Source organism: Lolium rigidum, chromosome 4, assembly GCF_022539505.1.
Source record: "Lolium rigidum isolate FL_2022 chromosome 4, APGP_CSIRO_Lrig_0.1, whole genome shotgun sequence".
In the NCBI taxonomy this organism is placed as follows: domain Eukaryota; kingdom Viridiplantae; phylum Streptophyta; class Magnoliopsida; order Poales; family Poaceae; genus Lolium; species Lolium rigidum.
In genome coordinates, this window is record NC_061511.1 from 160,893,393 (window position 1) to 160,907,709 (window position 14,317).

Consider the following 14,317-nt stretch of genomic DNA (forward strand, 5'->3'; position numbering starts at 1 on the left):
GCTATAAATACATAGGTTATGAATAATTTAGACCTCACCTCAGCTTTCCGACACTTGAACTCCACCCTGGATACATATCATTAGTCATAAGGCAAGAAATCATCACTTCTTAGTCCTTGTAGATAATCGCAAGGGTAAAGTAGAAATAAAGAGGGGACCCGTGAGCAGGTAATCCCAAGGGTAAAGTAGAAATAAAAAGGGGACGTGTGAGCCTACCTATGAACATGAAATAACCATATAGAAATCTTAGACAACAAAAATACACCACTGGGGGCAGGCATCAAGGAGGACAAAGGACATAGGGTCCACTGTTTCTATTGATTCAAAACGCCTTAATGAAGGATAGCGAATACGTAAACTGCAAAAGCGAGAATATCTGGGTTCAGTTAAAGCTAAACAAACGATTGTACAACCCTGCTTATCTACCTAAATGCTAAGTAGTTGTACCTCTGAGAAAAATGATGATGCAAGTCAGACACCGTATCTTTTTCACACGAAGGACATGAAGCATAATGAGGATGCAGAAACCATTACGACCCTCTTAAAGGAACTATTTTTCAGATCCAACCTGCAATACAGATTCAGTCTGTACAATTCCTAGGATACATTATCCTTAACTAATCATGTTCCTATTGCTATAAAACATAGACCTGTTAATCCTAACAAACAAACAAAAAAGTGGAAATCCTATATCCTGTTAATACTGAACTTCCTAAAGGTTGTTACTTGAGGCCCTAGCTAGGCTGGATAATTTTAAATTGAGATAAACTCTAGAGTTCTATTATTGCATTTTTGTACTTCCCATTGGTCAAAGCAAAACAAAATAAATTAAAATAATACATGAAGGAAAATAATAGAGCTGAAAAGTCACCACCATGGCAATGGTTAGGAAATAATTCTCTTTGTACAGTTATATGTTAATTCTCTCTATACAGTTATATGTCTAGCCCAACGACATCCTTTGAAAGGTCTTTGTTTTCCTCCTTTGCAAGTAGCCAAGTAGACTTTCTATTGGCCTGATTGTGAAACCAGTCCAAATGAATTGTATGGATTGCTTCTAGCCTAGATCCAGCGTTGTAAAATAGGGCTTGCAGAGATGCCCTTACAACTGAGGCTGCTAGCCCAATTTACAGTATAGAGTAATAGCTGCTCTGTTTCACCGGCTGAACAAACGATTGGGAAGGTTAAGAATTATGCTCGTTATATATTTGAAATTATGCCAAAGTTCACAGACAAAGCAACTGAGGCGGTTAGTCCAATTTGAAGTATAGAGTAATAGCTGCTCTGCTTCACTGGCTGAACAAACAACTGTGAAGGATAAGAATTATGCTCGTTATATATTTAAAATTATGCCAAAGTTCACAGGAAAACCATAAGGATTTTCCATAATGCAAAGTTTTTTCCAGGATGGACAATAATAGGTGATCCTCTCAGATTATTGTCTGACTTCCTCTTAAGACAAACTAAGACATTCATCAGAACTATCAATTGAGGAATCCTTCAATTCTAGGCTTTCCCATTGTCCATTTTATTTTATGAATAATGCATATAAGAAAAGCATAGAGGTGTAGATAAACCAACATGGAAAGAACATCAGTATAACTATTTTTTGAGGGAAAATATCAGTTAGCCAAAGAACACCAAAGAGTTAAAGAAGCAACTGTTTTTAGAGGAAAGAAGTAATATGCCATGGAAATGGTGAAGAAACTACTAACAAAACTGTCATATATGGCTGGCCAGTAGGATTGAAGCATTCAAGTTCAGGAAATTCACATGCCTGCCTAATAATCAGCACAATTTGTCCAGGCTCAGATCCTTCCATATATCCAGGATCCAGCCCCAGCCCCCATAAACTTAACCTAGGGCACCAATCTCTATTCAGTGTAAAAAAAAACTAAAATACACGCCATAACACCTAGTATTGGGTATAGCAGTGTCTCTCAAAATAACCTTGTTTTATAAGATTAGTATTCGATAACCTTACATGATATATAGAGATTTATCAGCCATAACACCTAGGCGAACCAGTGAGTTTACTTAAAAGAATTAGCAGATAAAATATTAACAGATGTCAAAACTGCATTGAGTGAGATGTTATTACATGTGAATGAACGAAAAAAGACAGGTAAAGAATAAACATGCTTAGGTGTGCCATCCTTAGTCAACTCAAATAGGCTGACATGTCTTACTATCCAATTAGAGGCTATCTTGATACACACAACTATTCAATAAAAGACAATAAAAGCTAAAAACAAAGCTGCAAAAAATAACAGGTAACCATTGCTTACCTGCTTCTTTAGTGGAGGAGTGGGCGTCGAGCCATGCCACAACATAGACAGCTCAGATGTAGACACCAATTCGACAAATCTACACGTGGACAGCAAACAAACAAAAGTTGTAAGATCCTTGTACTCACTAAAATGACGGAATGCAAATGATCAAGATGAGATACCAATATAATCAGAAGTGTCTCGCTGGGCATTACTTATAATAACATATACAGATAAAAAAGTAGTTCCAATGACAAAACAAATTATCGAAGTGCAGTCAATGAATTAATGATTTGCCCCTATTGTGAAAGACGGTAAAGCATAATAACTTGTATCTCCACACAAATGGTAAACCTGAATCTTTACTGCATCCAAGAATCTCTTCATATGTGCCCAATCAGAAGATCAAAAGAGTGAATAACCTTCTTGTACTTTTGTGAAACACCTGGTTGGCATAGATTAGCAGATCTGCAAAAACAAACTGAACTTCTCAGGATTAAGAGAGAGAGAGAGAGAGAGAGAGAGAGAGAGAGAGAGCAGAGAGAGGAATCATGAGGAAGAGTTTAGGACTCTGAGTACCTGCGTTCCATGTCAGGTCAACTGTGGCAGCAGCCCCGTATATTCTGAAGCACGCGCGTGTGCAGGAGTAAGTGCAAGCACGACGGCCGGGAGAGGGAGCAGCGGGGAACAAATCCTACCCGACGTACCAGAGGCGGAGCGGTAGGGCCTGCACGCGGACGACCATGAAGAGGACGACCTGCAGAGGGATTGGCGTCCTTCCCGAGGGCGACGATGGTCACGGCGCCATGGAATCCTTCTCGACGGAACGCTCTTCCCTGCGATGTGGACGACCACACCTTCTGCTCCCGTGACCAGCCAAAAAAGGAGAGGGTGGAGTAGGGGATCGCGACGGCCGATGCGGTGGGGCGGCAAGCTCTCGTGTGGTTCCCCGCGCTGACCTCCGCCTACTGCTGCCGAGGCGACCGCGATGGAGAAGAAAGGAAACCCGGCGGCGGAAAGGAAGGGGTGGCGGCCAGGCAGGGGCGCGAGGCGAGGCGGCGGCGGCGGCGCTGAGGCACGGGAGGAGGACAGAGGCGAAAGGGGAATCGATAGGGTTTGTCTCGCGTCGCTGGATTGGGGGAGCGAAGCGTGCGGGGGATTGGGCAGCTTACCGGGCCAGGCGGGCTTTTCAGGACCCGTGGATAAAAATTCGGGTCCGCGGGAGGGCCGCGCGCCCTGGCCAGAACGGACGGCGGAGAGCGCGCCACATCAGCGCATCGGACGGCCGCAAGTCCAGATCGCTGTGAGAGCCCCATGGGGGTGCAGCAATCATACCGTGAGACTAGATTTGGGGTGCGCCTTGGCGCACGATCCCGTGAGACTCATGTATAGACATATTTTTTTTTAAGGTTTTACAAATTATTGCGAACCACGATTAATCACAAACAAAGAAACAAATGTTTATATAGAACCATGGAAACATGAGGAAAATATATTATAACAATTAACATTTGTTGATTTCGCCGAGAGCAACGAAAGAAAAGGAAAGAACCTTAAAGTCGTCATCTACATAGGCAAAACATTGTCGCAGGATGGTCTTTAAAAGTCACGGCACAAAGAAAATGTAAATCCCATTAGAGCTTGCATCACCAAGAGATAACACCAACGCAAATGAAAAGATATATTAACCAATACTTAGTTAGAGCTAAATGTAAGAGACGACATACCTAGAAGATTAATTCATGTTCAATGCAATAAAGTTGCACTCATGTACCTTGGTGACACATTTAAGAGAAATAATCCTTTCACAACTTGAAGATGATTGTTCAAAATTGTGTCCACATGGTTTTGGTTATCAGAACAGTTAAGATACAAGATACTAAGCAATTGTCCCGAGAATGAAGACATACTCCGCTAGTAGCCGATCATAGTTTAAATCCCTGGCAATTATATTTGTCGTATGCTCAATGTTTCTTGACCTCTAGTAGCCGATTGTAGCTTCTTTAGTGGGCACGAAATTGTTATTTCGACTGTGCGACATGTTCATATTTTTTCTGTTAAAATCAGACTTTTCTCTTATATTTAATAAAATAAGATATGGTATGATCAATAGGAGAAGATAGTAATGTTTTTCTCGAATAAAGGAGGAGACGAATAGTGGGGTATGCCCATATAGTGATCATGAAGATTAAAAAGAGAAGGTAGTAATATGTTTTTCCTAATGAAAAAGGTGAGACGATCCGATCAATAAAAAAAGGTAGTAATATTTTTTGTGAATAAAAATGGTAACAAATAACGGAGTTTTTTTCCCAATGAAAAAGGTGAGACGATCCGATCAATAAAAAAAGGTAGTAATATTTTTTGTGAATAAAAACGGTAACAAATAATGGAGTTTTTTTTAAATATGCCCTAGGATGACCGTAACGCGATTAATAAAAGAAGGTATGAGGCAATCAATAAAAAATGGTATAATCAAATCAATTAAAGAAGATAGTGTGTGTATAATCCTCCAGTCTTAATATAATGTATGTATAAAAAAATGTAGTATATAAAGTATAGAAGAGGTGGTGAATAATAAAGTATTTTTTGTGACAACTAATGAAAACATTTTTCAAAAATATTGTGGAAACATGTAGCAGCATTCCAGTAGGACCATCGTAAGATAGAAAAATAGTGGTATTTTCTAAAATAAAAGAGGCCCTAAATAGTCAAGTATTTGTTTTCTCGGATTAGCGGTATGAATATCCTAATGTTATTCTATGAGAAGGGTCACCATGGCAGAACCACTACCAAACAATTACTTCTGGAGAATCACATTAGTGCACCGTGAAAAATTATTGAAAAAGCAATAGTATTTTTCTCGAATAAAAGGGGTGAAATACTTTGTTTTCCCAAGTTATCATAGGGAACCCAAAGCTACTACAGAATATAAGCCACGAGTAATTTCTATATTTAATTAAGGAAATAGCAATAATATACAAACAATGTACACATAAGTGACAGGACACGTGTTCTGGCCGCTTATTTCTGATACTCTTCTCTCACCCGAACATGCGCGAAGCAACACCCTCACACCAAGAGTCACAAGCCGCTCTTTTCAGCCTGATCCCCTTTTAGCTTTTGCTCCCGTGACACTACTGCCACCACCTCTCCCCAATTCAAGCCGCTAGAGTATCAATTGAAGCAGATCAAGCAGACTACAATGCTCCCCATGGCCTGCGCCACTGATTCGTCACATCCGGCATGTCCTTTTGCCCAGCTCGCGTAGCACGCACACACAGCTTAGTCAGTGAGCCTTGTCCAACCTGCAACCATTTCTTGGGGAAAGCGGTCACGCGAAGCAGTAGATGTTGAGGGTACATCCGGTGACCGCTGCTCGGGCGAAGGGGACGAATATCCGTGGGCGGCAGTGAATCACCGGAACCAAAGCTGGATGAGCCACCGCGGTATTCTTGAGGACGGCATCCATGATCCTGTCCATCATGTGGCTGTTCGACGAATGCAACCTCTGTTCGCTCCAGGGACCATGGCCACAGTTCCACTCTTGATGTGCTGCCTCTCCTTTTTTGACAACACCGAAAGGTTTTTTTCTTCACTTGTACCTATCTCCCTCTCTAATTTTGCATATTTGCTGGAAGTTGTGCCGAGTTTCTTCTCTCTTCTGCATGCGATTTGTTCAGTATCTTTGTACAAAGATGCTGAGACCTGAGAAAAATCACTCCAACATGATCAAGCAGCCAACAATGCAAAGGAATCAATTAAAAGAAACACGCTAGCTTGTTTTTGGTTCTTCATAATTTTCTGTAAAATTCCACTCTTTTTTACCAGATTCTGCATGTCAATCAGTTATTTTGAACTACACAACCAATCCTCACGATAATATAACAGATCGATGTTGAAAGCAAATGTGAGAAAACATAAGTACTGATTTCAAGGTTCAAAGATAGTAACATAACATAAAAGAGTGTCTATAATCTGTTTGTGTAATGATTTCTTGCTATTTACCCCTAAGAAAGCTTAAACTATAATTGGAAGTAAGTTCAGTTCATGAAATTGTTCAAAGAAATTGTTTCTTAATTATACATATTGGGTATGTTTGATTATGCAAAACTATACATCTTTATTCTACAAAATAGTAAGTTTTTTTATACAAATTTGTATTCTCTTTTTGGCAAAGCTAGCATAGAATGTTAGATAACTTATTGATTTGTGTTCTAGGCAGATGCTATGTTAGGCAAATTACCAAAGCATGGACAAGGCAGTGGCCGCAGGGAACACCCAATAAAAAAAAAAGAAGAGAAGCTCTGCTCGTAGAAATGGGTAGAAAAGCAAAACAACCGGCAGGCACCAGGACACATGAGAGAAGCCCTACCTGGAAGTAAGTCATGACAAAGTTCAAGTGCACACCTTCCTATTGACCTACTGATGGCTTAATTTTAGCACATAGATAAAAAATGGTCTTTTATCTTCACTCAAGTAGATCAACAATCTTGATTTTAGCACTTTTGTACACTTCCATCGCCTATACCAAGAGAAACCGTGTGTACATATTATATCAGAAAAAATAAATGCCCAGTGCTGACATTCAGCATCTGCCAACCATATTACAACATAAGAGGAAACATACCAGATTTTCCAGCCGTTGTTCTAGGCTTCTTGTGTCAGTATGTCACCCCTAGATTCCTGTAAGTTCGCTGGTAAACATTCAGCTATAGAAATAAAACCAAAGTAATGAACCCAGTTGATACATATATCTCAGTCTTCTTATTTTGCAAGATGTGTGCTAACAGATATTTCAAATCTCAAAACGGTGAGGCAGTGAATATAATATGCAAAATGACCCCCCCTCCCCAATAATATTAGCAACATTTTGCAGGTATTTCAGTTGTTTGTAAATCTATGCATAGTACTCAATTAGTAATCATGCCTAAGAAAGCCTCACATACATTAATAAATAAATCTTGAGATTTTAGGCTACATAAGAGCCTAATTTGGTACTATATACATTTTGTCAATTGGCACACCTGGAGGCACATTGGTAGGTACTAAATTTGGATAGATGAGAGACCTAATGTTGAAACAACCTGTGTGAAAAGAGACGTAATCTTGAATAATGGGCAGGTACTAAATCTGGATAGATGAGTTCAGGTGACTGGAAGATATAAAAGCAAAAGAAAGTCACATATTTTAGCTAAAGTTTAGAAAATAAATTTAATGAGTAAAATAGATATCACATACTACCGATTTTTCTACATTGCTTCCTGTTGTGTACAGGCAGCGTAGTATCCATCTCCTAAATCTAAGGACTTAGATTATCATGCATCTCACACGTGATGGATTGATCTCACACGTGATGGATTGAACTTTAGAGAAAAGGGCGCCCAACCTTAAAATCCATCGATCTCTGAAGTTGTCGGACTGCAACAGTTCAGAGTTAACTGAACTTTGCTTGTGTTCTGAAGTTTAAATCATCGTGGCCAATTCACAGCTAGTCCCGATCCAAGAAATTAAAGGATGGAATCGTAATAGTTATACCTATTAACTATTATAACATTGTAGCATTTGAAGGTTTGGTTCGAATTCACATCCGACAACGACGAATATGGATATGAAAACTACTGCATGTTTCTTGATATGCCCAGTCCATTTGCTAGTGTTCAGTCCCAAGTTGACATTTCTTTAAACAAAAATAATGCACGAAAAATTGAAAATTAACTTAACTTAAAAAATAGACCAAGCACAAGGCATTATAGGCATAGGAGTTTTCAATTCTCCATAACAAAAAGGCAAGAGCGCATTAAAAATGCTGGAATGCACATACATACCTTTCGCTGTTGCATCCTATATATGGAGTTGACCCTGAAATGGTAGATAATTTAATATTTAGACCGCAACAACTCAATAGATACAACAAGAGGTAAAAAAAAAAGTGGGTAGTAGAAAACACAATAATCAATTTGAGAAGTTTCCCAAGATGTTAGTGGCCTGGAATTAATATAAACATTTGGTTATTTTACAACACGAAATCGGAACAAAAGCTAATCCTTCATATGATGGAACACCATACTAAGAGCACACTCAGTAGCACCCTAAAAAATTGAGTCTCTCCAATCTTTGCAATGGAGCACCCAAAATTCTAGAGCTGGCTTAAGAAATCCTAAAACTGTATACCAGGACCACAAGGCTGAATTGGTCTGGCAGTAAATCATTAACAACAGCTCTGAAACAAATAAATTTGAGGCATCATTTTCTGAAATTTGGGCTGCAAGGGAATTATTGCCTGATGGAGTGGGTCTAGAGATGAACAAATTAAAGAAGGACAAATTTTCACACCTAGCACTTTAGGCCGATGCAAGCCGTGGATGGAGAAATCTAGGCATGCCTGCAGGCTGAACGGCGTGAGGCGATGCTGCTTCTGGCGACGCGGACATGAGGCGGCGCTAGCATCGGCGACGAGAGGCAGTGATGCTCCCAGCGATGGCAGTGACAAGGCGGCGTTCCTCCCGACGGCGACATCCAATCAATTTTTTTCCAGAGGCTAGCTGGAGGCAAATTAACTTCGTAATCATCATCTTTAATGGATCTCAGGAATGTGCGCCAACAAAGAAGTGTCATCACATAAAAAAGCGATAAGAAATAATATAATCACACGACATACATCTTGCCTATTTGCAAGAAGATATATATTCCGAATGTCAATCTTAAATGATATTAGGATGGTAGATTAATGCATAGCTCATCCTTTCGCTGCCGCAACATCTGCAAAACAAAAGCAACGAACAAATAAACCTTAGCCAGGGGCTGCATGATATTTTCATCCCACATCAAGCACAATGATAAAACTGAACCGAAAACTATCCATAAATAAAAGCATGATCTTTTCCTTTAAAAAAATATAACTATGCAAAACAAGTAAACATGCTGAAGCACTCATATCAAGACATCCTAATCTCAAAATTATTCTTGGACAGAAAGAAAATAATCAACTAAAGCTTGAGAAGACAGTAAACCATAACACAAGTAAGGGTTCATTTGGGCAGAACAGGTAATGGCACACAAAATAGTAATAGTGATGCATTGTCAACATGAACCATGGAGCTAATCTGAACTAACCAAGCTAGAAAAGAGGGAAGAAATAATAAGAAACAACAGAGCAAGAATGAGGCATGCATGAGTAAAAAAACACATAAAATACTGGACAGAGCAAAAATGACCTAATAAAACTGCTGGTACCCCCATATGCACCACAAATGTAATCAAGATCCTAAAACAGAAGCTTTGTAGCAGAATGAGGTGCACAAAGTCAATTGAACATTTGTAGTAGTAGCAACCATTAGAAAACCATCACTGGATTAGCTGGTTGGAAACACAAAAAGCTTCAATATATAATAGCCTTGATATTAACTAATAAGCTTCTAACTTCTACATCAATAAAAGAGAAATTCCCCTGCCTATATAGCACTGTGAAAGTTTTGCACCCATCAATGCAACAGATTTAAAAACAAATGCATCTACATTGGCTTAACCAAAAAATTCTCCCAAGAACAATTGAAAAACCAGTACTGAATTAGCTACCATTGTATGACATGTATTGTATTAGCTGGTTGGAACCAACTTGACTTTAACTGACAACCTTCCAACTCTTGTAAAACAGTAAAAGATAGATTACCCTACCTATATATAGGTATATAGAACTGCCCTTACCTAGCCAAGTTATGTACATAACAATGTCAGAGATAAATAAAAAAATAAGTACATCCGTATTGGCTCAACAAAAACATGCTCCAAAGTCTATCGCGCCGCCGAGGACAATGCGCTCGTCATGGCCCCTCCTAGCAGGGTGACCTCCCCTGCTTTGGTGGCATTGAGGAGCCCTCCCAGGAGCGCTGATGCTAGAGAACACAATGGCGGCAGCAGCGGCGCAACATGTAGGATAGCAGGGTAATTAATCAGTAAGACATCCATAGCAGAATTGTCAAACCCACATGGTAAGTTGTAACCATCAATACAATTAACGATTTCATACAATAACCAATGCTTATATCAGTAATAAATTCAGCTGAGACGCGAGTCCTTAAACAAGTAATTTGCAAGCAAAATGTCATGACCAAACAGTTCCAAAACATAAGAAAAGCACGCCACAAGTTGGGAAAAGCAGCAGCACGCCGGTTGGAAAGACACGAGAATCATTGACAGCCAACCTTTGATCAGAGAGGATTATGTCTCTTCTCGCAAAATGTTAAATCCTTCCTGGTAAAGAGTAAACCGAAATATCAAAGATTGCAGCAATTGTGCCATTTACATCTGGATATCAAAGGAAAAAAAAGTTATTTGTGTTAGGGTGAGGAGAACAACAAATAGCTAGTTTAGAATCAAAATGGATAAAAAGAAACATACCCACAAGCTGCTCAGGATCAATCTTCGTAGCACAATCTACCAATCTCATATATGCTCCCTTTGTGTAGAATCTCAAGCAAATTCCTAGCACAGGATACATCTGATTCATCTGGTTCACACTAACATGAAAAATAGAGGGAATGGGCATCAGTTTTCTAGGGCCCTGTGACAGAAAAACAAGACTTCAGAAAAAAGACATAGAATTGGAAGCCGGACCTGCAGCAGTTACTACCTGTCGATAGATTGCTCTGCTCAAGAAAAAGAAGACTCGATACTGCATCCTCTTCCCGAGAGTGCAGCGCCGCCCTAACCTCTTCCTCCCTGCACAGATCGGCGGCGGCTCCTACCAGCGCGGCGGCACACACACCTGCTCCTCCTTCGTTCCATACCATGGCGTGCTGCTGGTCGAGTGGCGAGGCAGCGGTTGGCCATGACCGCGGCTCGGCGATCTCGACGAGAAGACGAGGCGGCGGCGGAGATGGAGCGTCGCCGGCGGAGAAGGTGCTGCTCCCGCGTCATCTTCCTCCTACCGGCAAGGAAGAGTGGGGAAGGAGATGGAGCGTCGCCGGCTGACACACGCGTGAGGGAGAGGGACTGGGGAGGGCGCGGCTGGAGGCTTGAGGTCGCCCGGCGGCGGGGATGGAGACGAGGGGAAGGGAGGAGAACGCGATAGGGTTTGGTGGGTGGGCGCTCCTTTTTTCCCTGTTCGTGATATTTCTTTCCTCTCCCTCAGCTGAACCAATCACGCGACACCACGTGGCCCAACTGCTGGAGGAAAAATGAGGCCAACGCCCAGCCCGCACACGCCGAGTGGCCTATCGTGGATGGCCTGGGAAGGCTCCATGAGGGTGCACCGTTCATACCTTTAGATGTCTTGCATTGCATGTTTTTTCAATTGTACCCGATTGATATCTGAATGTGCTTCTACTGTTTTGTCTTTTGTGATACAATTACAAATGCAGTACTTCCTGAAGGCGCAGTTCCACTATCTTATCTCTACTATTACTATTAAATTGAAATCGGACGTGATCGTCCGTGATGGTACGTCCCCGCTCCTCGGTCTCCTGGCTCCTCGCTAGACGTTCAGCACACGGCAGCCCAATCTCTACTATTAAAACCAAGGTTTTGGCTCCCGACAGAAAAAAAATTCCCGAGGGTGCTCGGGATTCCCGGTTACCGCGGTAACCGAGAAATCCCGACCGGTTCTCGAACGAATTCAAAAACTAAAATTTGAATTCAAACTTTCTGAGCTGAGGTTATTACCGCTTTGAACTGCACATTGACACAACCGAACTAGCACCGTAGTGGTTGTGCTCCGTCAGAAACCAGTCCACAGCGCTGGTCATGGGTTCGAACATTGGCAGCCACAATTTTTTGCATAATTATGAAAAACTTGACAGAATAGACAATAATCTTCAAAAAAGAGAGCTGCGGACGGAATAAATCGAACCTTAAACCTCGTGTGGCGCAAGAACCAACTACTACCACCAAGCTACGCCTACAGATTGTAAATATAAGTAGACTACACAAAATTTACCTCTTTTTTGTAGTTCAAATACAAAAAATTCAAAATTTCTCGAAATTTTTCAACCGGTAAGAGCATTTACCGGGGGTGCTCGGGAAACTCGGTTACCGGTCGGTAACCAGATTTCCCGACCGGTAACCAAAACCCTGATTAAAACAACAGCCCACTTAGAAATTACAACAGCCCACTTAAAAGCCCTTAATACACGGCAGCCCAGGGAAAAAAGCCTCCGGCACGTATCAGAAACAATCTCCACAGGACCGACCTCGACTACAATTCAGAAACGATCAGAAACGATCTACTCCACAGGACCGACCTCGACTACAATTCAGAAACGATCAGAAACGATCTACTCCACAGGACCGACCTCGACTACAATTCAGAAACGATCAGAAACGATCTACAAAGCATATCATAAACAATCTCCAGTGTCACGGCCTCAAGCAAAACTCACGTTCAGCTAAAGAAGCACCTTCAATACAGACTCAACACAGCCGATCCAGACTCACGTTCGGCTAAAGCAGCACCAGCAATACAGACTCAAGTACACAGACGATCCAGACGCGAGTACACAGCCGCGACTCTGAATACCGTCTCTCGCCGTTCTGCAGACTGAATACCGTCTCTCGCCGTTCTGCAGACTGAATACCGTCTCTCGCCGTTCTGCAGACCACGTCTCGCTGTCACAAACTCCGTCCAAGGTACAATGATCCAAATCAGCGGTGCTTCGCTCTGGTCATAGAAAAGTATAATTAGGTAAATCGATATAGCAAAATCAACAACTTGCAACCTATCAGCAAAGTTACTCTTTCAGTATATCACCAACTTGCAACCTACCAGCAAAGTTACTTACAGGGTTCACACAACAGGTTCAATATCACATTTTCCACCATTAAATCTACTCATTTTGGCTGCAAAGTACTTCTTTAACTAATACACAGAAATAAAAACAGATGCACTTCAATCTGCTATCAGATAATACAAATAGCTGATCATGGATCTGCCATCAACTAATACAACTAGAATTAGACCAAAAACAGCATGCATTGCTTCTGTGAGAAAATCTCTCTTTTAAAAAATATCTTTTCTAGGTTGGAGTAGGAATGAACCTGGTTTGGTTTGTCTATTACCAAGTAGTGATGTGAGAAATTTACTCTTTCTAAAATGACCTATGTATTACGCTCTCTTAAGTTTGTCATGATCAACTTTTATTTTTGGTTGTTATTACAGAAAATGGATCACAACGTGGACTCAACCACCGATTTTAACATTTCAAATGATAGAAATCAAGCAAGGCGTGAACGTGATAGAGCTCGACGAAACAGTTTGACGGCTGAGCAGAAGGAGGAGATTAATGCACGCAGAAGAGCAGCCCGGCAAACCAAAGCCCTCGATGACAGGAATGCACGACAAAGAGATAGCAGGCAAAATATATCCACAGAAGAGAAGAATGAGGAGAACGAACGGCGATGCACATCTTGGCAAGCTCAACGCAATAGTTTGACTGACACGCAAAAGGAAGAGATTAATGCACATAGAAGAGCAGCCTGGCAAAACAAGGACCTCGATGAAAGGAACGCACGACAAAGGGAAAGCATGAAAAATATATCCGCAGACGAGAGGCGGGAGAAGAACGCACGTCGACGTACATCTATGGAGACCATAGTTGAAGAGAAAAGGTCGGCAATGCTAGCTCAACGCAGGCTAAACGCTGCAGCTAGGAGGAACACCCCGTGCGCTGAATCCATCGCGATGCCATGCCCATATTTGACAACAAAAAACCTGCCATCGACTACAGACAGATCACCCACCAGAGAGGATACTACTTCAGCACACGCCTCCTCTTCAACGAGCACACCGACGTATACCATGGGGAGCAACGGTACACACCCATCTTTACTCCAACCCCTTTATTTATGCCTTGGCAAATTAAAGCACCGTACTTACCTACCCGAGAATGATATATATATAGGCGACATGGAGGCCTTCCTTAGTTGTATCATGGACGAGAATGTCATCCCCGAGGACCTCACGGACAAGGAGTGCTACATGTATGCCCGTGAAGGTACATATGCCAGCCTTCCATCAGCCCTCTCTGTTATAAGAGTTAAAATGAACATACTGA

At 41.4% G+C, this 14,317-nt stretch overlaps 1 long non-coding RNA gene across 1 annotated transcript; it reads right to left on the reverse strand.

Moving 5' to 3' along the window:
- Positions 1–12,359: 12,359 nt before the first annotated feature.
- On the reverse strand, positions 12,360–12,653 carry LOC124705916. Its single transcript, XR_007004199.1, has 2 exons — positions 12,560–12,653; positions 12,360–12,457 (listed from the first exon to the last, which is right to left on the reverse strand). It is a non-coding gene; the product is annotated as an uncharacterized LOC124705916 (long non-coding RNA).
- Positions 12,654–14,317: the final 1,664 nt, after the last annotated feature.